The 25,379-nt window shown below is 31.6% G+C and overlaps 1 protein-coding gene across 1 annotated transcript in view; it reads right to left on the bottom strand.

Annotated features, from left to right (window-relative positions):
* Positions 1 to 13,008, bottom strand: part of LOC107456830 (uncharacterized) — an 82,523-nt gene extending 69,515 nt beyond the window's left edge. Inside the window, exon 1 of the mRNA XM_087166881.1 lies at positions 12,745 to 13,008. The gene's annotated coding sequence lies outside the window, so the exon portion shown is untranslated. The remainder of the gene's footprint in view (positions 1 to 12,744) is intronic.
* Between the last annotated feature and the right edge of the window lie 12,371 nt (positions 13,009 to 25,379).

Below are 25,379 nucleotides of genomic sequence, written 5' to 3'. Positions count from 1 at the left end.
TTTCTCATCATACTTTTATCTTTTTTTATCAAAATGTACCTCTTCTTTTTTCTAATGAATATTTAGTCTCTTTTCTGAGACACATAAATAAGTCCAGTAAATCAAGTTCTTGCTTAGTGTCACAGAACAATGTTATCCACTTCTTATGCTTTCCTCAAAAATGAGGAAAAATGATTTATAAAATGTATTTAAGGAAAAGGTATGAATAAATAAATGAATGAATAAATGTATGACAATTAACCTACCAAAAAAGAAAAAAAGATGCTAGATTAATTGATTTTATTTTCACTCAACAATTATTTTAATAATGTAACTTAATTCATTCGTTGTAAAAATAGTTTGTTTTAATTATTCATTTTTTCCTTCCTATTATTTTCGTAAGTTAACCGTCAACGAGATTTTACTTTGGTTACTATTTTGGTCCGGCACACAAACACGCACACACAAAAAAGTATTCTTAATTTTTCACAGATTTTAATAGTTTTCGGTAATATAAAAACTTGCTATTGGCAACGCTTTAATTTCTGTTTATTATTGTTTTGATGAATAATTTATTTACCTCCCAGTTTTTCACTGTGGAATAATTAATTTATGAGATAAAAATAAAGTAGACATCAAAATATTATCTTTACAATTTAACCGTTACCACTGTGCGAAAATTGCTTTTTTCCCCTCTTGTTTACATTTTGAAGTTTTCGTAAACACAATTTATTGAACGAAGCAAGATAGCAATAATATTCTTGTTTTCTGACATCAAGCTAAAGGCCATTCTTGTATCTGACAAGAAGTTTAATGATATTCTTGTATTCTGACATCAAGTTGAAGAATATTCTTGTATTCTGACATCAAGTTGAAGGCTATTCATGTATATTCCGATATCAGGTTGAAGAATATTCTAGCATTCTGGCATCAAGTAAAATATCAACCTTCCAGCGCTATTAAAACGAGATAATAATTTGAATCTATTTATAATGACTAATTACGAGTTAGAATGAAAAGTTTAGTTATAAGAAAGAAAAAAATAATTTTCTGATGTTTCTCAAATAAAATAAAAAAAATTAATAGGTGATTTATTTTTCTTTTGCTGATTTGCAGAATCCTCTTACTAACAGATTTTTGAAGTTGCAATAGTTTAAGTTGTGAATTGTATTCCGTTTCTTTTAAATTATCGGAACTATATTTGTACTTAAACCAAAATCCAAGAAAAGTAGATTTAATTTTTTTTCCATTCATAATCAAAAATTGATTTTGAAAATTAAAAAAATTTCAATAATGAATACTAAATAATTAAAAATAGGTGCAAATTTGAAAAATTACTGTAGCTGTAGCTATTTCATGCTGTATTTCATAACCATAAATTATTGAAGTACTAAATGTAATATTTTAAACTTATTTTGACCAAAATAAATACAAAATAACGAAAAAAGTATGAAAAACATGTTTAATACAAATTCTACGTTAAAGGATAAACAAGAATAAGACTAATACCATGAAAAAGAATAAGTTTCAAAATATTTTTCGAAAATCTATTAACTTTGCATAGAATGTTTAAAAAGTAATAAAGAATATATTTCTTTTCTTAGGATTCCTCAGTATTTAACCAATAAAACATTTAAGTATGTCCGTTCACATATTCTAGAGTAGAAGCGCTTTAGTTACAACACGAGATTCTCGCTTCGCATAAGCTTGACCGAAGACGTTTCTTTGAAAGAGGGAACACTTACCGAATGCTGAATTGGTTAAATACATTTTAGAAAGAAAATTAGTTATTTATATGCATTTAAAAGAAACATTAATTCATCATTGAAATTTCTTGGATTTACAAAATCGGTTTCTGATAGATTCTTGAATAAAAAATAAAAAAATTTAAACGGATTTTTTTTTCCTTTCAGATTTCGTATTTTACACTGGTTCTGCGCCAAAGGGTAAAGGCACAATATTTGCCCGTACATTAAATATTCGAAAATATTTAAATGCATATCTGCATCGATAAATGTGAAGACGTCAATATGGAATAAATTATTTCAACTGGAGATCATAATACTTTTATTATTAAATTATTTTTTATTATTTTTTGTTATTAAATCCATTACCCCTTTTTTTTTCAATCTGTAGAGAATTATTCTTTTTATCTCAATACGTCTGTTATCGAATCATAATCGTCGTAAAAACAGACAGGTGTTTGTGCGATTATATGAATAGAATAATCAAAAGTGTATAAGACAAGCAGGAACACAAACCACTTCAAATTTCGAATAGCATTTTTTTTTATTTTTCATCAAACGATTTTTAAATAAAACTGAGTGTGAAAAAATATTTTTACCTCTCCCTTTTTTTCCCCTTTTCTTTTGAATTTTTATCATCGACAGATGGCTCCCTATGTTCAAAGAGCTGCGGGTTGCGATGTTCATTCCAAAAAAAAAAAAAAAAAAATTCTTTTTGTCCATAATTTCCATTGTTAAATTTTATCGTGTAAATTTAATTCATTTTCTACGCAAATTAAACTTTTATTTGTAACATTTCGCATTAATAAATTTAAAATTATCTTTAGAGGACGCTGTACCGTAAGTGCAACCCGTCATGTCAAATTCGTATTAGTTTAGTAATCCTGTATAATTTGTTTATTTGCATTTTGGTATTTTGAAAACATTTTTTTCAAAAACTTTTTTCAAATAAAATCAAAATTATTTTCAAATTAACTTATAAAAATTGATTGAATTCAGTAATTAATTAAAATTTAGGAACAATTTTTATTTTGCGTTATTCATTAAAATATGTTCGATTGAACTTAGTTTCCACAATTTTAAGGTAGTAAGCATTCCTGATAAGGGAATTGTGCTCATATAATTCTCCGTAATTTAACAAGTCAAGGAGTTTTTTTTTTTTTTTTTTCCTGCTGAAGAAAAATATTCGAGTTAGAATTATATCTATTAGGAAATGGGGTGTGAAACAAAACAAAACTAGGAAATTATTTGTAGAGGTATTTATGGAATATTTGTATTAATCATTTTTTTCTTTAAAATTGTGCCAATCTTGTATCAGATACTAGTAGCTAGATCGTTAAACAAGGTGGCTACAAAATGGGGGGGGGAGATAAAAAGTAGTAGCAGAAATATGGATTGGGCAAATGCAATAGGCTTATATTTCGCTTCCGCATAAATTCTGATATGACTTATCTACATTAGGGTGTCTACTGGTCAGGAACAATTTCGTGACCTTTATTTCAAATTCAAGTTTTTCAAGGATTTCTCTGAGCTAATTTTATTGAGAAATCAGAATTAGTTTTTAAATATAAATAGTAATTAACAACAGAACCACTAAAAGAGTTATTATTTTATTTCATTTTATAACCGTCGTTGAACAGCCGACCCAATTTTATGGGTTTACGACTGCTAATGTTCAACTCCGTAGCCTTGCAATTTTGAACCCAATCCAGAAGACAAGGGAACTCCTGGAGAAGTAATGGGAGAAATTTTCCTTCGTGGATGACTTTTTTTGATGGGGCTTACCCGCATTTGCGTTACATGGTGAGGAAAACCACGAAAATCTCCCACAGTTAGCCTGACGGCAAGGGGAATCTAACCCATGATCCGTCTACCACTGAGGATATTTCATGTCAGCACTGTGGTCGGTGCAAGCCGGATGCGGAATTCATATCGATTGGGATTCGAACCCGGTTCGCCTCACTGGAAGGCAAACGCTCTATCCCCTGAGCCATCGCGGCCCGAAGAGTTATTATTATTATTTTGAGACAATAGACACTCTGAGAGCGGCTATTGCCGTCATTTGTTTACATGTCGCCATAGCCGTTGGAATAGCCATAGCATTTTCGGAAACGTGTTAAGCGTAAATATTCCCTTTATAGCACATGTCCCTTTTCAAAAGAATATGAACTGATGATTCAATTACTTCATTGTTAGCCTTCATCTATGACTAGCATGACAATTCTACCAAAATAGTTCATAATACTAAATTAAAAAATAATTATTGATATATTTTTGAGTCAAAGAGGTAGCTTAATGGATAAGATATCCACTTAATTTGATATAAGATAAGTGATATAAGATATCCTAAATAATTTGATATAAGATATCCACTACTCATACATATGCAACCACTTTTTTCATAAAGGCGCTTTTAGCCGCATTACGAAAATTGTTTTTATTATTAAAATACTTTATCAATCAGATCAGTATTTCATCACTACTTTTTTTTATTGCTACAGTAAACTATACATAATAAGCTGTATTTATTAACAGTTATAATAAATATTTTATTAGTGAAATAATTATATTTTTCGTAACTGCAATTAATTAGTGCTTAGTCAAGGAATGTTTCTCTCTCCAAAAAGGCAGAAATGAAACACTCTTCTGCCAGTTCTTCCATTTATTATACGTGTTTACTTACAATGTTATGAAAACATATAAACAACGCGTGTCTTAAAAACAAAATAGCCACTACTCAAAATTGATTAAATACACACCTATTAATTACTTTTTATTTCTTATATCAAAAAATAAATAATATAAATAAAATAAATATAAACGCTTGGTCCCCTCCTTGAAAATGTAATCAAAATTTTTCTTATTTTTAAGAATATGTATTTTTCTTTTTGTATCCCATAGTGTCATGAAATAAAAATAAAAAAATAAAAAAAATTTAGAAATAATTTTAATTTACTTATAATAATTAACTTTCACTTATTACTAACAGTTATTTTTTATAATAGTTAATATTTCAACTTGCACATGATTTCAAAAAATTTATCAAGTTTATTTTTTACCCAATTAAAGAGCGGCATTTAAGAAATAGGAAAATGAAATATATTGCGAATAAATTTGATCACTTTCAGCTTAGTTTTATGAGAAAATAGTAAATATAAGAAGAAGAGAAAAACTTATTTTATAAAATTTAATAACCTGAAAATAAGGCATGTCTTTCGCATGAATAATAAAACAAAAATATTCAGTCGTATATCTTTAAGCATAATAAAAATAATTATTGTATACTTTTTTAGGCCTATATTCTTTTCTTTTCAAGTGGTTAAACTACTTAAAAATAATGCATATGCAATGCGTAAGTAGAATCTGATATTAAACTTGGAAAATTTTAAGGCAATTTTCCGTTTTATTCTCAAGGTAAAAGTTAGAGGTCACCTTTCCAAATTTAATTTGGTTTCGAAGAATAAGTTCCAGAAGTTATTGCTCCTGATGATGATACGTTCTTTTTCATTCAACTTTGAGTTCAGTGTAATGCAATGTGTGGGTGAACTTTAAACCCTAAATGACTGATAGCTTCTTTTTAATGTCGCTCAAACTAATTACTATCACATCATTTCGAAAAAATAGAAATCTCAACGGGTTAAATTCCTTTTTAATTTCTAACGAAAAATAAAAATCATTTCATCACACCATTTCGAAAAATAAACATCTCAACGGGTTAATTTTTTTTGAATTTCTGAAATACTTGTTAAGATGATATAATATTTGATAATAGAGATGAATATCACTGAGGAACAAATTTTTTTATCTCATAAAAATATTTGATCTTGCCTAATTCGAGTGTGAGAATTTTAAATCTGAAATTAGCTTTGCTTCTAAAGCAATAATTTTTTTTCAAAATCACATTTTTAGTCTATTTTTTGTCAAAATTTACAAATTTAAAAGCAGTTAATATAACAGAGGGTCGCGTAAACACTGCGACAAATTTCTAAAGGAATTAGGACACATAATCAGGATTAACATTGCTTGCTAACACGAAGAAACAGTTTCATCATAGGAAAGCGCCTCAAGCGGTGTATGACGATATCTCCGGGTATGGATTCCTTTGCGGTTTTAATCTTGATGATGTCCCCTAACTCCCGTAGGAGTTTGTTGAAACATATATGCGACCCCCTGTTTTATATAACGTTTTTGAACTTGCACATTTCGACAAAAAATAGACTAAGAATGTCATAAAAAAAACTAGTTTGGAGAAAGAAACCGATTGCAGATTTGAAATCTGCAATGCAGAAGTATATAAAATCTGTTAAAAAATAGCATGCAACTATGCAACAGAAAAGAAAAAAATTTTCCCCTGTGTATTCGATTGGTGGCCATTTTAATTTTACAAATAAAATAAAAAAATATGCTTTTTAATTTCATTATTTTTTTTATTTTTTTTGTTCACAAATATCAGTTTTAACTAGATTCATAAAATTTATTTACCATTCATAAGGGCAAAGTCTCTCATTTTGGGACCAACTCCATTCATTCAAACCAAGAAAGACTGGCAAAGTTAAATGTTTAATTTCGAACTGTATACTCTGAATTTATGTGATTGCAAATTTTTAAAAACTAAAGTGATAACAAACGCTGCAAATTATCCACTTAATATAAAAATAAGCATCTTTCCACTTTTTTTCAAAAAGGCATTTTTTACATCAATGCAAAGAGAAAAGAACTAAAGCAGGGCTAAAAAGCCATGAGGACGAGAAAAAACAAAAACTGGTAAGAAAGTAATTTCTATATAGTCTTATTTTCGGAAAAATTATCCATGATTCAGTTTTGTAGTTATAAGGGGGGGGGGAAAAAGTGTTTCTTCGGAAAATTTAGAACCCAAGAACCATACCATTTTACCATCGGAACCTTAGCATTACATTAACTGAACATTAAACCATATAGGAAACTTTACACCGAAAACTCCTTTACGCTTCACCTTTTTAGGGAGGAAATGAGGGTGATTTGGGTTAGAATTGTTTATCACTTAACCAGGCAGGTGAGGTATTGTTCCTGACGAATTTTTTCTTGTTCAAACGAATGAGAAAAGGTTTTCTCGTTCAAAAGGTTGATATCTCAAAAGTTGAAATTATTTATATTATTTTTGTATAAAATACTATTTTTGAAGTGTATTTAACATGAAATCCTTATAACTTCAAAATTATCTACCCCATCAACTCGAATTTTATCTCATTCATTTCAGTGTAAAAATTTTCATCGGTCATGCTCCTCATATGCTCAGATAGCCCCCAGGTAGCAAAATAAAAAATGCGCATGAGTCACGTTAAATAGAGTACTTTTCATACATGAAAATGTTCGTGACTCGTAGGACAGCGAGTTGACTCGTGCACAGTTTCATTCCATTCAGCGTAAATAAATAAAAAATACATCGGAAATGACATCTTATTTATTTAGATAAATACATCAGATAAGTAAATTGGAGCAAGTCTGCAGTTTTTGAACATAATGCCCTTATAACTTCTAAACTATTTGTCCGATTGCTTCGTGATTGGTATCATTCGAGTCAGCGCAAAAATGTAAACAGAAGCATTGCCTTACTTGCCTACCTAGAAAAAATTCAATTCTACCCTTCAAATCACCCCCGTTTTAATCAAAAAATGGGGGAGAGAAAGGGAAGTTTCAAGTATTATTTGTGAGGACATCACAAAAGCTTTCTAAAAGCATCTTGGATATTAATTTTTTCAAAGAAAAAGTCTAATTTTACTCGACTAAATACCGAGATTTTATTAACCGATATGCCATATACTATGTAAAACTGTTTTCTTTCTTTTTTTTTTCTTTTTTAAACCCGCTTTAAGGTAGACAGTGATGTTTTTTATTTTTATTTAGAATTGAAGAGCTTATTTTTTTTTCTTGAGAAAACATAAATTAAATGCTTCTGTAACCAGTTCTTTTTCCCTATCTTTTCCGTATTATATTCAGCCCTGAATTTAAATTCGAGAGGAGATCTAGGACCCCCAAAGTTTTGAGTTGCGGCACCCTGGTGTGCCACGAAGTTTACGAGGTGTGCATGACTTCAAGTTTGATATTAAATCTCCTTGTGCAATTCGAAACGCAAAAGTTTCAAGGTAAAAATCATTGAGTTTTGGATGCAAGAACATATTTTATTTTACAACCGTAGTAGAACAACCGACCCAAATTTGAGTTTACGACCAACAATGCTCAACTCCGTAGCCTTGTAATTTTTAACCCAATCCAGAAAACTGGGAAATTCCTGGATTAAGTATTGGGCAGAATTTGGCTTCAACGACGATATTTTGATGGAACTAACCCCCATTTGCGTTACATGGAAAGGAGAACCGCGAAATCCACGGAATTCGTATCGATCAGCCATCGCTGGGATTCAAACTCGGTTCACCTCGCATTCCTCCCCCCGCTCCGCCGGTTCATTCCAACTTTTAATAGAAATGTACTGCCATAAGGAAAAAGAGAGGGGCAAAATACGGAGACTGGAAAAATCTTGAACCTCGAGACGTCTATTTGATTTACAAAGAGTATAGCATCCTGTCCCTATTCTCTATTTATCCGAGGCCTGAATTCGGGTGCTTCATAAAATGATTGAACCAGGATAGCCTGGTCGGTAGGGCGTTGGGCCTATGTCCGAGAGTTCGTGGGTTCGAACCCCGCCATGCCGAAGACTCCCCGTGTAGCAAAATGGTGACTGGTGCACGTTAAATCTGTCGAGTCGCAAAAGTCCTCCACGTTCCCATAACAAATCAAAACCTCTGGGGGTACAGAATTGGAGATTGTTCGTTCTCTGATTTAGGTCAAAATTACGATCTGTGGAAGAATGAATGGATGTATGAATGGGTCCGCTCTATAAACGGGCGCGACGTAATGGGTGTGGCAGAAGTCGAATTCTTTGCTATAGATGGCGCCACTGGAAAACAAGAGCAATCGCACCCCTCTGCCTTAAGGCCTGTTTAGACGATCCAATTTCTTGGACAGAGATTGATTGATATTGATGGAAACTTGTTTTGCTTTGAGCTTTGATCGTGTAAACAAACATCCAAGAACTTGGTCCAACTTCTTGGACGATAGTAGAGCATGTTCTACTTTCCATCCAAGTTTTTTCTCCCTTAACCAATCAGCGTCTTAGGTTTTGTGACGTCAACTATCAGGCAGCAAATTATGTCATCTTCTTGTCTGTTTTCATATATTTTAGTCCAAATAAATTGATCTTTTGCGGTTTATTTGTGTTATTATGATTTTATTTGAATTTATTTAGTAATTTTAAACTTATGTAAGTATTATTTTATAATGTTGAATATGAACAATGCGCATGCGCAAGTTTTTCTTTCAACGAATCAGCGACATTCAAGAACTTGGATAGTGTCAACGAATCATCCAATTTCTTGGACAGAGAAATCCGTCCAATTTCTCGGATTCAAGAAATTGGACCGTGTAAACAGGCCTTTAACAGGCATACGAAAGCAAGGATAAGATGATTGAAAACATGATTTTTGACCTTTGAGTTTCTTAATCTACTTTTAGGCAAGCATTACCGGGAGAAGACAACTTTGAGTCAGGCTGGAACTTAGGCGCGTGATGATTGGCTCCTTTCGTCACGTGGTTATTTTTATTAATACATCTTTATTAATTACAATAAAAGGACTTGAGTGGATTTTAAGTATAATTGTATTAATTAAATTTATGTATTCACTACCTTCTTTCATTAGGGCCTCAGCCCAAGCTTTGATTAACGATTTTTTTTCTTGATGAGAGAACAAGAATAATTCTCTTGATCCCTTTAAGGGAATTTCTTTCTTTATTTTATAATTTTAGAATGAGGCATTGTTCATTAAAATAAGATTTACATAATAAATCAATTTTTCCTAAACGATTTTATTTATTTTTCTGGGGAAAATATCACTGTTTCATATTCAAATTAAAAATCTATAACGGCCATAATATGCTTAATTCTACATTGGACTAACCACCACCTTCATAGTACGCTTATATTAACATAATATTATTTATTTATTTTTCTCTAACTAAACAAACAAGTTACTACAGTCAAACAATCAACGCATTACTTGATAGAATAAACCATCATTCACTTTTAAAAAGATAATACAAAAAACCAAGCGGTTTGAAACATTATTAGAATTAACATTATATATCATTTATTTATAAATCTACAAGCAAACGATCAAACAAATTAGGTGATGGAATGAGAGAAACGAATTTTTTGAACTTTAACGAGCACAATACTTTTAGTGCTCGCATTACCTAGGTGAATTGCTAAAAACTCTTGATTCCGCACCATAACGGATCCTCCTAGTTATTATATAGGGGAAGGTAGGGCAAGATAGGACCACCAGCCAAGACGGGACATCGCATTTTTTTCCATGCGCATTACGATAGCAACATCTAAAGTGCGTTTTCGGAAAGAAAATATTGTTGTTCTCAATATGCACAAGTTTTTCCGTCAGTTCACAAGGTGTTGCCGAAGTGCAAGCATTGTTTTGTTTTTCTTATATCGTGGTCAAATATTTTTCCTGATTTGGATGCTGATATTATTTGTTTAATACATTGCAACAAATTTTTCAAATTTGCGGCCATGTAGTGTTATTACTGTACAAACATAATGAGTAGCGTAAATTGAAATTTATTTATTTAAACAAATTTGCGGATATCTTTTTTAAAAAATGTACTATCCGGGCAAGATGGGACGGCCAAAGTAGACTAAAAGTGTAATATGAAAATTAAACTCTCCGGATTTGGCAAAAAGCATAAAAAATAAAGTAATATTATCAAAAAGAAATATGAACTAGCAAATATTACTTAACACATTATTTAAAAAAAATTTATAAAAGTAATTTATAATTAATTAATTGACAGACAATATTCAGATTGCTTAGAATGGGCTCATTAAGCTTGGCAGCGCTTATTCATAGCCACCGAGAGTGAAGGCCTCTCAGTAGATTTGTGACGTCATCCTCTGACGGGTTAGCGAAGCATAAGATAACGCGGTATTCAGGTTTGTATTAAGAGAAAACTATAATAAATAATTCAAACTTTTGAGCCACGTAATATATTTTTGCCTCAGCTAATTTAATAGCACTTAAATTTTTTTTCAAGTGGTGAATTTTTAGCTTTTTCAGTTATTTTTAAAGTTATAACTCAATAAAATGAACCTGTAGGACTTCTTGATGCTTTTCAATAGAAATGAATGAATAGAAATGAAGAAAGCAAATTTAATAAGAAATTTTTCACTTTTAATTTTTAAATCTTGATTCCTTATAACTATTTTTAATATCAAAAGAATAAACCTTATTTAAGTGTATAATTTATTATTTTCTAATATGTAATTAAACATTAGATTTAATCATATATTTGAAAATAAGAAATAATACATTTTAATAATGAAACGGTTACGAGACAAATAAAAATATGTTATATCATGGCAAAACAAATAAGAGACAAATAAAGAAATAATAGTTTTATTGGCACATTTATGAAGTTTTTATTTTACATATACTCTTCCAGACTTATAAAATAAGCATTAAATTTGGGATAAAATGAGAATAGTATATAAATATATATATATATATATATATATATATATATATATATATATAACTTAGATCTCTGGAGCAAACTCAAAATTCATTTATCCTTAAGATTGCAAAAATCTAAATTCAAATTTTATTTATTTTTTCTTAAAGAAAAGGACATATACTCTTCCAGACTTATAAAATAAACATAAAAATGGGAATAAAATGAGAATAGTACATATAAGCTGGAGCAAACTCAAAATTTATTTATCCTTAAAATTGCAAAAATCTAAATTTAAATTTTATTTATTTTTTAAAAAAAAAAATAGTGTTTCTTTTTTAGTTTTAGTATAGATCATTATATGGTAGTTCAAAAAATAATAAAGAAAATAATAACATAACAATTTAATAATATTTTTTTGTTGCCAGATTTGTACAAAAATATATTACAAGGAGGAAATATTGATTGGATAATTATAGGGAAAAAAACATTCTAAGAAAATAGAGAAGATTTTTTAATATGAACAAACTACTTTGAATATTAATTAAAAAGTTGTCTATTATATTCTAATATATATACACTAGCAAGTAACGGCAGAATTTTAGATTGGTTAGCTTCGTGGGGAAAATTACAATGTTCGGGCTATATATATCTATACATATTTTAAATATATATATATATACATGCCTTTCACAAAATGAGGGAGAAAATGATACAGAACGAAACAGTTTCAGGTGCGAGTTTTAAAACGAATTCAACATAGTAAATAAAATATATTAGTTTACAGAACTGTCCTTAATTGGTATGAAATGTTAATAGTTAAAATAGTAAAAAAAAAATTTTTAAGGTATCAGCACAAAGACAACAAAAGATAACACAAATACGATTCATCTGTATTCGAAAGATTCATACCATATGAATCAAGAACAACAGTTTCATTAATATTCATTAAAATAATAACATACAAAACTTAAAATGGCTACTAATAATGAATCAAATTCTTTTTTTATTAATATAATCTAATGTACTACCGGAGTTTTTTTTTTCAAGTATGAATACTTATGAAGTTTTACTCATATGATCGTAAGCTATCGTTAAGAATAAATAAGCTTCAAATGCCAATCAACATTGTTATTAATTTTTCTTTCTTTTAAAAGTATAAAACTAAAGATTCTTTACTAGTTTTTTTAAATAATATTAATGTTAACTCTTAATGACATCTTATATTTGTTTATATATACATTTAGACACGACAAATGATGTTTAAATTTGTTTTATTCCACGTCTAAGAGTTTTGCAAAAGCACGAATGTTTTGCTAGTTTCATATTCTAATGTTTGCCAACAATAAGCAATACCTAAAGCAATGTAATTTTTAAATACAATTTATTTCAATATTTAATTAAAAAGCTTATTATTAAGTCTGCAAAAACGAATATTAAAACATGAAAGATAAATAACACTTACTCGACTATTAACGGTTATTTGATAACTGTCTCGTTTGGTAGAATTAATCCATTTTTTTTTTTTTTAAATTTCCTCATTTTTTGGAAACCTAAATACTGATACTTTAGGCACATTTTTGTAGTTCCCTTTGCATCTTGGAACTACACACGATTATTTTAAATCGTTTAAAAGGACACATCCGACGGACAAACAACACTGCTATTCAATGAAGGACAAATATTTGAAATTGGCGGCTAATCACATATCCCCACAGAATGTGACGTCACTGAAAGACCTTGATGATCTCGCAGGCCTTATTTCTCGGTGGCTATGGCTTATTCCGGTTTTGGTCGCTTCTTATGCAGTAACTGTGATGTTTAGGGATGTTTTTTTGTCGATTATTCTCTTATTCTGACATTAATTTCAGTAATTTCTGAAATATAATTATGTGTCCCATCTTGCCCAGGTAGCCCTTTCTAAGATGGGACAATCTTCTATTTTTGTTTATGTTAAGTTATTATTATTGAACTTTATTATTTATTTATTTTCTGTATGAGATATGTAAGAGCAATATTCCCACTATATGTTTACTATATAAAAGATATAAAATTTCTCTAGTTTACTATTTTTTGAACCAAGTTTCCTTAAGCGGTCCATCTTGCTCGCTCTTCCCCTATATTATTATAAAATTAACGGCTTTCAATCCGTAGTGGTAATATTTATAATAAATACTATACCGCTGACAAATATTTTATACGACTGGAGTGGCGTAGAGACAAATTTAAATTTTGCCGGGACATATAGTTTGGGAAATTTAAAGTTTTGGAACACCAAAGCTTGTGCTTGAGTATTTTCTATTGAACTAAGTAGCCATTTTACTATTTTATATAATGTTTATCAAAATCTCTAAATACTATTCAAACATACATTTTTCAGTCATTGACATGTTACGGTGCATACGAATTTAGTTTATTGTGGATAAATAAACATATAAATGTCATCGGGTGTCCAAGAATGGCGCCAGACTTTGCCTGACAAGGGGTTAAGTCTCCCCCGACAGGGGGGCTCAAACAAATGAATTCAAAATATTTTAATTAAAACGAATTTTATACTTAAATTTTTTTTCTCAATTCATTTTTTTCAAGTGTGTTTCTAAGAATCTAAAATCACTATTGATATCATAATGTGCAGATTCATTTTAATGTGAATTTAAATCGCATTTTTTTTCTGTTGTCGATGTATTTTGTACTGTATGGTGCAATTTATCACGCATTGTAAGTTTAAAAATTACTTCTATAATAACGAAAAGTAGCTGTCAAAAAATTTCTACGCTTCTTACTCTCATAACGTAAAAATTATTCGATAGTAAAAATTTGAAATTTCATGCACATTTAACATAACAAGAAAATGTTATTTTTATATGCATCGATTGGTTTTTGAATCATTTAAATGTTTTCCAAATAAAGTTATAAGTACATTTTTTGCATCCACGTATTCTATCTAAAAATATCTTGTCCCGTGTTGAATGAACTTCGAAATAGCCATGCCTATTAAATTATAAAATTCATTTTTTTTAATTGTTACATAGCATAATTGTACTGGCAAAAAAAGGCTATTTTAGTCACGGGACTTGATGCTAATTAATATGTATTATAAATAAATACAAAGAGACTTTTAAAATTTCTTTTTATGATTCCATTTTCTTTTCAAAGATGCTTTTAAAGTGAACATCTATGTTCGGCAAAATGCTAATTTCTCCATTTGAGAAAAAGAGTAAGTCCATTAAAGCTTAAAATGTGAAATTTAAACAATATAGCTAAAATTTGTAATGATTTTTTAATTTACAAACTTTAAACTTGCTTCCGAGAAACGAATATTTACTATATTACATTATAGAAAAAAAATTGCCACATATGGCTGCTGTTTGTCTGCCTATGTTTTCGTTTCTCTGCAGAGCTGAAAACAGACTTTCCATCAAGATTTATGCTTCGCCCTGCAAAAGCTTTTTATATATTGGCATACGCCTGCAACGAATAACCTTTCACGCAGTTAATTAATTATTGTTCACCACATATTAACGCGAAGCATTCTTCCCTCTACGATTTAAATTTGCTCTTGCTTTTATTTTATAATTTTCAAAAAATTAAAGGGTTAGGAGACCAAATTTCGAAAAATACGAGTTTTTTTAAAATTCCTCAGGATTTATTTAACCAATTTTGCTTAAATTTTGTATTTAGACATTTAAAATTGCATTCTTTCAAATGATGAAAAAAATTGTATACCTTACATATCCTAAGTTTTTCGACTTTCATTAAATAAAGTAATAATAAATGTTTAATAAAAATTATATTATGCATGAAATTATCTTTAGAAAAACGAATTGGAATTGATTGAATTAATTTATATGATTGGAATTGTATGCAAAACTTTTTCAATTCGCTTAAAAAAAAATTGGGACATGGTGAAATACGCAAAAACTAAAGTTTACATTAAAAGGTCCAAACTTTCAAACGTGCTTCTGAAAAACTGCTAAAACAATGCTAAAATCAGAGAAAGTACGTTTTTATGTCTAATTTCCTATCTTAAAATATTGTTCCACTAATTAATTAGTATATTTGACGACACTCTTTGTAACCATTAGGAATGAGTCCTAGAGCAAGAAGATTCGAACTTTAGGTGAATGGTCGGGTACTATCATCACCCTATAACAGGGATGGCGAACCAATGGCACGCGTGCCATTTATGGCACGTGACACAATATTCTGGGTACGCCACCGATCACAAAGTTCACTATAAAGCATATTAACAATTAAATTGAAATTCACAAAAAACAAACAAAAAGAAAACAATTATTAACAAAAAAATTTACAATTATTTTCAAAAAACAATTAATAACCATAAAAACAAGCTAAAAATAAATAACAAGCAAAAAAAAAAATTCAACAGTCCTGCTTAAACTAACATCTTACAACCTAATATAAGTTATTGGTCATCTAATCTGCAACAACAGAAGTCACACTGCTGTTACTTTAAGTTGAATTACGCGTATAACTGAGACATTGCAAAATGATTCATTTGCAAAATTTTTCATAGTAAATAAAGAGTTTTGAGTTGATAGTATTTAGTATTATTATTTTCCCAATAATCACGAAATCAAAATTATTTGACTGCGCGTCTATGACCTCATTAAGCAATTTTTTTGAAAAAATGGCACGTTGGTGCATAAAGGTTCGCCACCCCTGCCCTATAAAGCTGATTTAGAATATCAGGATAAAGAAAAGGAAAAAAGAAAATTGAAAAAAAAAAGTGCTACAAGGAAGCAACTCAGTTAAATAGATAAATAAAGGAAACATCAAAACAAAATAACAAAATGACCAAAAAGAGAATGAGCTTATGAAGAACCAATCTAGCAAAAAAGTTTTATGGAGGAAAAGAAATAATAATAAAAAAAAAAATCTTCGATTGATGTTCCTTTTGATGAAGACGGTAAAAGCGCATCGGATGTTGATCGTTTATATCTTAATCATGTACTTCTTAACTCAAAGAAAAAAATAACAGAAAGGTGCAGTTTATGTAAAAAGTATCTGCTTGACCCACGAAAGGTGAAGCGAAGCGGAGGAAGAATATATTTACATTACATGTCAGTTACGTACATAGTCCCGTGCTTCACAATTGTCAATTACGTACAAGGTGACTGGTGCACGCTAAATCTGTCGGTGTCACATAGTCCTCCAAGTTCCAATTACAAATCAATACCTCTTGTGGTATGAATTGGAGATGGATCGTTCTCTGATTCTGATCAAAATTACGATCGGTGGATGAATGGATGTGTGAATGCATCCACCCTGTGAAACGGGCTGTGACGTGAATATATGGCTTGACTGAAATCGTATTCTTAGCCATAGATGGCGCCATTGAAAAAATAGGAAAACGCACCCTCTGTCTTAAATTCGCTTGGTCTTCCACAGCAGGTTTACTGCAAGTGGCATTTCAAAGCAACAATGCACATAGTATTCTTAAAATAAATTTAAAATTGGCGTTTGAATCTTAGCTACCACTTTTCTCCATATATTTGCCTGCATCCACTTTATCGAAGTGGGTATGTATGTTACATATATATGGATTACATATATATGGACACAAATGGATTACTAAGTATATTATAAATTATTTTGACCATCACGGCATGTAAGTATTTCAAGCATATGCGTGTAAGAGCCCTGACGGAAGCAAAAATATTTAATTGTTGGAGAATACCAAATTTTACAAATTTCAAACGATTTGATGTTACTATACCGCTGGGAAAAATCCTTTTTGATAATAAAGACTGCTGACTTACAACATTAATAAATGGGAAAGTAATTTAAAATTCCCTGAATAGAATAGATATTAAAAATAAACTGACGAAAATAAAACCTTTTTCGATTCAAAACATCTGTGAAATATGCTAAACTTGAAGCTAAAGAACTTTTGAAAAAGCAGTTCGTTGGTTAAAGAAGTATCGTGCTTTCTAGTTTAAACTTAAGAGAAAAAGAAAAGAAAAAAATGGTGAAAATCACGCGACAGATGTTAGACTAATTTATTCGGAATTCTTCGATTTCAGTTCGTAATTTCCCTCTCTGTTTTATTTTCTTATTGCAAAAGAATTATTTAAATTATTATCTGGAATCAGTCCATGCTTATCCAAGCACACCCGCCTGATGCATCGTAATTTTTGAAAAATTAAATCTAGTTTCCTTTCTCCTTGCGTTACCATCCGTTTGATGGCACAGAGCATTGTTCATGTTTGTTTCCTGCGATATGATTGGCTTGCGAAATGCCGAAATCTATAAGTAACTCTTAAAAACAAAAAATGGGACCTCTTTTTCTACGGATGCATACTTACTACCTTCACTTAATAATGTTCTTTTGGAAATAAATTTTGGTCCTAAAGATGAAAACTTTACCGACAATTGTTTGAGTTGGAGAAAAAAAAATGCGAGATGTTTTTTTAATGAACAACATTGTTTCGCGCTTTGCCGTCTGACGCGTATCGGTATCTGGCATTATTCAACCTGCTATTTTTTTTTTCTTCTGTTGCGTGATATGATGCACTCTCCCCATAAGATCTGCCAACAACTTCTGGAATGCTTATAAATCTAGATAAAAAAAAATATTTGTTTATATTTGCATTGCATAAATTGAGGTTATATTGTTTATTACATTTCAACCCTTTAAGCTTTGCAATCACTGGAACAAAATATACCGTAAAACTTTATATACAAGTCAGTGTTGTTCCGAGAGTAAAGCGCCTTAACTTAAGAACTTGTGTTAGGAAATTTTTTTTTCTTGTCGATTATTTTATCTGCAGTTATTTGCGATTATTTCAGAAAAATAATTTCTTATTAAAAGTTTTCTCCAGATTTAAATAGATCCGATGACATAATAATAATTTTTACGTCATCGAAAAGATTATTTTTTTACGACAGCAAACTTTTTTGCAAACACCGAAATCAATCATCACCTCCTTCGGTCAGTGAGCTGGTGGGTCACCACTTTGATTTGCATAGGGACCAAGGGTGCGATATTTAACTCGTTAAACTGTTTTACCGTGAATTGCTCAACTTCAAATAAGCGGGCTAACAAAGTGGAGGAGTCATCCCCTCTGCTGAGGATTAAAATTGTGATGGCATGTCTTTGAATTTCCCTCAGGGATGTTTCCCAGACCATCGCCAATAGCCCATTGTTGAGCTACGATGGCTCAGGGGATAGAGCGTTCGCCTTCCAATGCGGCGAACCGGGTTCGAATCCCAGTCGATACGAATTCCGCATCCGGCTTGCACCGACCACAGTGCTGACATGAAATATCCTCACTGATAGACTGATCATGGGTTAGAATCCTCTTGCCGTCAGGTTAACCGTGGGAGGTTTTCGTGGTCTTCCTCTTCTTTAACGCAAATTCGGATTAACTCCATCAAAAAGTCCTCCACGAAGGCAAATTTCTCCCAATACTTGATCCAGGAGTTCCCTTGTCTTCTGGATTGGGTTCAAAATTACAAGGCTACGGAGTTGAACATTAGTAGTCGTAAACCCATAAATTGAGTCGGTTGTTCAACGACGGTTATAAAGTAAAATAAAATAGCCTATTGGTGGCTCAGGAGATAGAGCTTTCGCCATCTAATGAGTTGAACCAGGTTCGAATCCCAGCTATGGCTGGTCGATACGAATTCCGTCTTCGGCTTGTACTGACCCCAGTGCTGACGTAAAATATCCTCGGTGGTAGACGGATCATAGGTTGGAGTCCTCTAACCGCCAGGCTAACCCTTAGAGGTTTTCGAGCTTTCCCTCTCCACGTAACGCAAATCCGAGTTAGTTCCATCAAAAAGTCCTCCACGAACGCAAATTTCTCCCAATACTTGATCTAGAAGTTCCCTTGTCTTCTGGATTGGGTTTAAAATTATAAGGCTACCGGAGTTGAGCATAGTAGTAGTCGTAAACCCAAAATTAGGTCGGTTCTTCAACGACCCATTGTGCAGCTCTAGTGCGACGTAAATAAAACTATGTATATATAAGGCCCGCTTTTGTTGGTTCAGGTCCGATAAAATTATTTTTAATAAAATCCAAATGTACGAAAAAGACTTAAAATGTAAGAGCAATTTTCTGTAATTATCAACAATTCTTTTATACAGTTAATAATTTTCAACTTCCTCTTTAAAGAATATTTTCTTACGGTGCTTTGTAAAGTATTTATTTCAAAGACAGTAACAAGTATAATTTTCGATGAGTTTAAAATGCCGTCGTTTTAATTAGTTATTGTAAAACATGTCAAGATGATTGAAATAATGTGATCACTTTTCTCGGTGCTTCTAATATTTAAACAAACATATAATATTATTACAAATTTAGAGCGATTTTAACGTTTATTTGAGAGCTTTGGAAGAATCGCAGCCATAGTAATTGTGCAATTTTTAAGTTTAGGACCTCATTATAACTCAAAGAATAAAATCTTTACTCTATCAATTGGTTTTCATTGTAATGCAATACGTTAAAATAAATAAAAATAGGAAGTATATAAATATTTCCAGAATAAAAATCCATTACATGTGTGTGTAAATAAAAAAGTATTGCCTATAAACTCGTGCAAATCATGTCATTATTAAAAAAACTACAGTGCGTCTAATAATTTGATCTAATTTTTATAATATACTAAAATATAATACCTGATATAATAAATATTCTATATTCATATAATATATCGTCTAATTTATCCAGTGGTCGAATTTATATTATATATCGTCTAATTTATACACTAACTTAAACAAGTGTAAGCCGGTTTCAGTCAAATAAAAACAATAAAGCTGTATAGTATCACCTGATAATTAAGATTTTACATCGAGTATTACAGTGCGTCTAATAATTGGGCCAAGGACGGTAACTGTAGCAAAATCATAGCAGTTCTGAAAATAGCATATTCGTAAAAAAGCATCATTTCAGGCGACTATAGAGCCTCTTGATCTCTCTCAACTGTTCAAGGGGTGGAGACGGGGACGAAAAATTTTAAGTTAGCTTTTTTAATCACGGGTGTCGCAGGGGTCCAATTTTTGAAGGGGACGTTATTAAAATACAGAATCACAATAGCTCTCTAAATTTTACACATAATAAAAAAGAAAATTATGTTTGCTAAATATTTGTAAACAGATAAATCAATTTATCGTTTTCAACTTAGAATAATTTAAATCGATGATGACTCATAAAAATTTTCTTTATCTGTCTGAAATATGAAGGGGGACGTACTAATAATTTCCCAAAATTATTAGTATATCGCAAACAGCGCCCATGATTTTAATCCCTTTGATTGAATTTTCACTAATAAACTGATGATGGATGATGCTTGATTCGGCAGTATCATTCGATACATGTAAAATAAGGTCAGAGATTAAGATGTAAAGTTTGCAGCATTTTAGATTATGTCGTAAATTTTTCAGCCAAATTTTACATATACAGGTCAGCAGTTTTTGAAAGATAGTTAAATAGCATACATTTGTTTATTGTTAGAGTTTCTACAATTTCTTTTGTTTTTGAGCAATTTACGAGATAGGAATTTTTTTAGCATAATTCAAATCGGTTTTCTTCAGCTTGAACAATAAAAAAATTAAATTTTAACAAAAATATAAAAACTGACAAATGTGTAGTTTTAAAAAAATAATGATTCAAAACCACAATTTTCATATTTTGTTTCTTTAAAGTTCGAAAAAAAAATTCTATAGAAGTTTTTTAAAATTGAAGATCTGGGGAGACGAACGGTTTTTATATCATTGAAAGCCGATTCTGGATTTTACGCTTTGAGAATTTTCAGAAGTAAGCATTAGATTGAAATGGTAAAAATAAAATTATACACAAATATAGCAAGCAATTATTTACATCCGCTAGTAATTTGAAAACGAAATTTACAATTTTTGATGCTGAGAAAAAATAAAATCTGAAACTTCGGTTGGACAAGAGCCGTTTTTTTTCTCAAAATTCCACCCCATTCAATAATACTTCTTCCCATCGTTTTCTTCAGTTCCACTATAATTTTCTATGTTCTTCTTGTCTACTACGCGTGGGGTCGGGAAACTTTTTTTTTTCAGTACAGCAAAGCCCATCATCACTGTGTAATACTCTCGAGCAGAACAAGATCTGAAAATTTAAATTTTCAGTTAGTAGCCGTGGCCGGTAGACTCTAATACGAGTTTTCCTCAAACGTAATAATTGGTTGCCGATATCGATAGGTTCTTTTAATATAATAGATACTTTTTGCAAACTGTTTTTTTTTGTTGTTGTTGCTCGAATCAAATTATACTATTTTTAAAAAAAATTCATATTCCACTGCGACGATAAAAAGATAGCTCTACAATAAAAATAATATAAATATATGACAAAATTTTGTTAAAACATACTGACTTCATCCTTTGAACATACCGACTTCAAAGAATTTTATTTAAAACATTTGATGAAGAAGCAAAATACATTTAATGTATACATTACAATTTTGAAATATACGTGAATTGCTAATGAATTCTCCTTCCACATGAATCTTTCCATCACAAATTGATAGATTCTGAAGGATCAAAATTTTGAATGGAGACATTGGACAGCTTAATGAAAATTCTGTTCTGTTTTCCATGACGTAAAACATACTGGCTTCAAAGAATTTTATTTAAAATATTTGATGAAGAAGCAAAATACATTTAATGTATACATTACAATTTTGAAATATACGTGAATTGCTAATGAATTCTGTTAGAGAGAGCTTAATTTGAGCAATGATACGTAGGAAACAGGTATCAACTGAAAATATTTATTTGATGTAAATAAAAATAGAATGGAAATTACGAATGAATGACATGAGCGTCTGAACGACGCGGTGTTTGTAAACAGACTGATCAGATGAGTCTCGGCGATGGTGTTGCCAGATTCAGTGTCTGAAAGTTTCGGTAGAGTTGAGTGATATTCTCACACCCCCACTTCACGAAAGTCCCAATACAATACTGAACTTCTTAAGTTGTTCACTAGTCACCGGTTTGGTGAGTACATCAGCAGTATTGGATTTCGAATCAATGTAGCACAACTGGATCAGTCCAAGTTCGACTTTTTCTCTTATGAAATGGTGACGAATGTCTATGTGCTTCACTCTAGATGATAGCATGGGGTTGGTACTGATCTTTATAGCACTTTGATTGTCACAGTATAATTTTATTGCATCCATCTTTTGGTTGAACAGTTCCTCTTTGAGTTGTTTAATCCACAGTAATTCTTGTGATGCTGCAGAAATTTGCATGTATTCAGCTTCTGCTGTTGATAAGGCGACTGTTTGTTGCTTTTTGGAGTTCCAAATTATGGCACAATTTGATTCGCAGAAGACAAAACCTGTTGTTGATTTTCTGTCGTCTTTGTCGTTGGCCCAGTCTGAGTCAGTGTAACCTTGTAGTTGTCCATTTTTCCGGAAAGTTAGCCTTTTGGATAATGTACCTTTTAGGTATCTGAAAATTCTTTTGACAGCCATCCAGTGAGGTTTTCCTGGGTTGTTGGCATATCTACTAACTACCCCCACTGCAAATGCAATGTCTGGACGTGTTCCTTGAGCTGCATATATTAGACTTCCGACTGCTTCTCTATATGGTATCTGTCCTATCTCTTGCCTTTCTTTTTCGTCCTTCGGAGACATTTCTTTGGATAGTACTTGATCAGTTGGGAAAGGTGTTGCTGTTTCTTTGCAATCTTGCATGTTAAATCTTTTGAGCATGTTTCTGATATAGGTGCTTTGGTCTAAACTGATGATTCCTTCTGTACGGTCTCTTGTGATGGTCATTCCAAGAATGTGGTGGGCTTCTCCTAGATCTTTCATTTTAAAGTGTTGTTTTAGCTTCGTCTTGAGGTTCTCTTTTTGCTTACAGTCATTCGACAGAATCAGCAAGTCGTCTACATAGACGGCAACTATTAAAATTTTTCCTTTCTTGTTTGAAACAAAGATGCAAGGATCAGTTTTCGATCTGGAAAGTCCTATGTCTTTGAAGGTTTCAGCTAGTTCCATGTACCAAGTTCTACTTGCTTGTTTTAGTCCGTATATGGATTTGTTCAGTTTGCAGTATCTGTGAGGAAAATATTCAGGGAGGTCAGGGAGTTCCATGTAAATTTCTTCTTCCAGTTTTGGGTGTAGGAATGCTGCTACAACATCCATTTGATCTAAATCCAGATCCAAGTTGGCTGCTTGAGCAATGAGGAAACGGATAGAACTGTTTCTGACTGTAGGTGAGAAGGTTTCCTCATAGTCTATTCCATATTTTTGAGAGCATCCTTTAGCTACTAGGCGTACCTTATGTCTTTCTGTTTCCCCATTTGGTTTGAATTTTGTTTTGAATGTCCATCTACTCTTAATGGCTTTTCTACCAGGTGGTAAATCACAAAGTTCCCAAGTACCATTTAGTTTGTGAGCTTCGATCTCTTCTTCCAGGGCAGCTTTCCATTTCTGAGCTTCGTCAGATTGCATAGCATCTTCGTAAGTTTCTGGATCCTGAGCTCTACAAAGATTTGCTTGATACACAATGAAGTCATCGTTAAAGATTTTTCTGTTAGGTGCAGTAGCTCTCTTCGGGTATCTATTTGTGTCTTGATTGTAAGGATCTTCATCTTCACAGTCCGAAGACTTGTCTGTGGTGTCTGGTTCCTCTGTTGTGATTGGATTGGAAATGTTTTCGATTTCAGTCATGTCTGCAGTTTGGGATTCTGTTGACGTTGAGTCATCTGCTTTATTTAAAAAGTCATTTTCAAGGAATATGACATCTCGACTAATGAAAACTTTCTTTGTAAAAGGATTAAAAATACGGTATCCTTTTGTTTCTTCACTGTATCCAACAAAGATGCCTTCTTTGGCTTTTGGATCAAACTTTTTTCTGTTCACATCAGGGATATGTACCATGACTTTGCATCCAAAGACTTTTAGGTGGGAGAGGTTTGGTTTCTTTCCTGACCAGGCTTCTTCAGGTGTCATGTTTTTCAATGCTTTTGTGGGTGATCTATTCTTTAAGTAGTTAGCTGTGTAAACAGCTTCAGCCCATAGTTCAGTTGAGAGTCCTGAATCAATTAGCATAGTACGAGCTTTCTCAACTAAAGTTCTGTTCAAGCGTTCTGATGTCCCATTTTGTTCTGGAGATCTTGGTACAGTTGTTTGATGTCTGATGCCACAAAGCTTTAGGCAGTTCTTAAGATCAGTGTTGACATATTCACCTCCATTGTCAGATCTTAAGGTTTTTATTTTCCCGTTGGTTTGATTCTCAACAAGAGCTTTAAAGTTCACAAAAGTTTCTTTTACTTGATCTTTACTTTTGAGGAAATAAACAAAAGATTTTCTTGAAAAATCATCGGTGAATGTTAGAAAATAACGAGCTCCTCCAATAGACAATGTTTGCATTGGGCCACACAGATCTGAATGCACAAGTTCCAGAATGCAGTTAGTTTTGGTTTTAGATTCTTTAGGAAAAGGTGTTCTTGAAAGTTTTCCTTTGATGCATGTAATACAGGTGTCAGATTTATTAGTGTCGCAGTTAATTCCAGTGGACATCTTATTAATTAAAATGTTCATATCTCTTCTATTTAAGTGAGCAAGTCTACGGTGCCAGGTGTTTTGAGAGTTTAGTATGGCAGTTGATGCAGAAAAATTAGCAGTGTCTAACACATATAGTCCATTATTTTCTGATGCAGTAGCAACTACATTTTTATTTGGAATTATAATTTTAGAATCCAATATCTTACATCCTTCAGAGTCAAAAATTATTGACTTACCCTTTTTGGCAATTTGAGAAATGGAGAGCAGGTTAGTGGTGAGTTCCGGAGCATGTATAACATCACTAGCTGTGATAGTGCTGTTTTTTAATGCAATATCCACTGTTCCAATACCTATTGCTGGAACCACGTTGCCATTGGCTATATCAATTTTCCTGTTTCCACCAGGTTTTAAATTTTGTATCCAGTCCCCTCTCGGTGTCATATGAGCATTACAACCAGAATCCAGATACCAGTCTGTAGGTAGGTTATCTTTAGAGTTGGATTCTACAGATGTGAAAAAGCCAGCTGTATTTTCTCTGTTTTCAACCTTCTTTCGTGTGTTCTGTTTCCTTGGTTTTGGACAGGAATGACTA

Source organism: Parasteatoda tepidariorum, chromosome 1 (genome assembly GCF_982258835.1).
Source record: "Parasteatoda tepidariorum strain Cologne lab strain chromosome 1, Ptep-v5.0, whole genome shotgun sequence".
In the NCBI taxonomy this organism is placed as follows: Eukaryota; Metazoa; Arthropoda; class Arachnida; order Araneae; family Theridiidae; genus Parasteatoda; species Parasteatoda tepidariorum.
The sequence above is the reverse complement of the archived record's forward strand: the minus strand, read 5'-3'. Positions and strand labels throughout refer to the sequence as shown.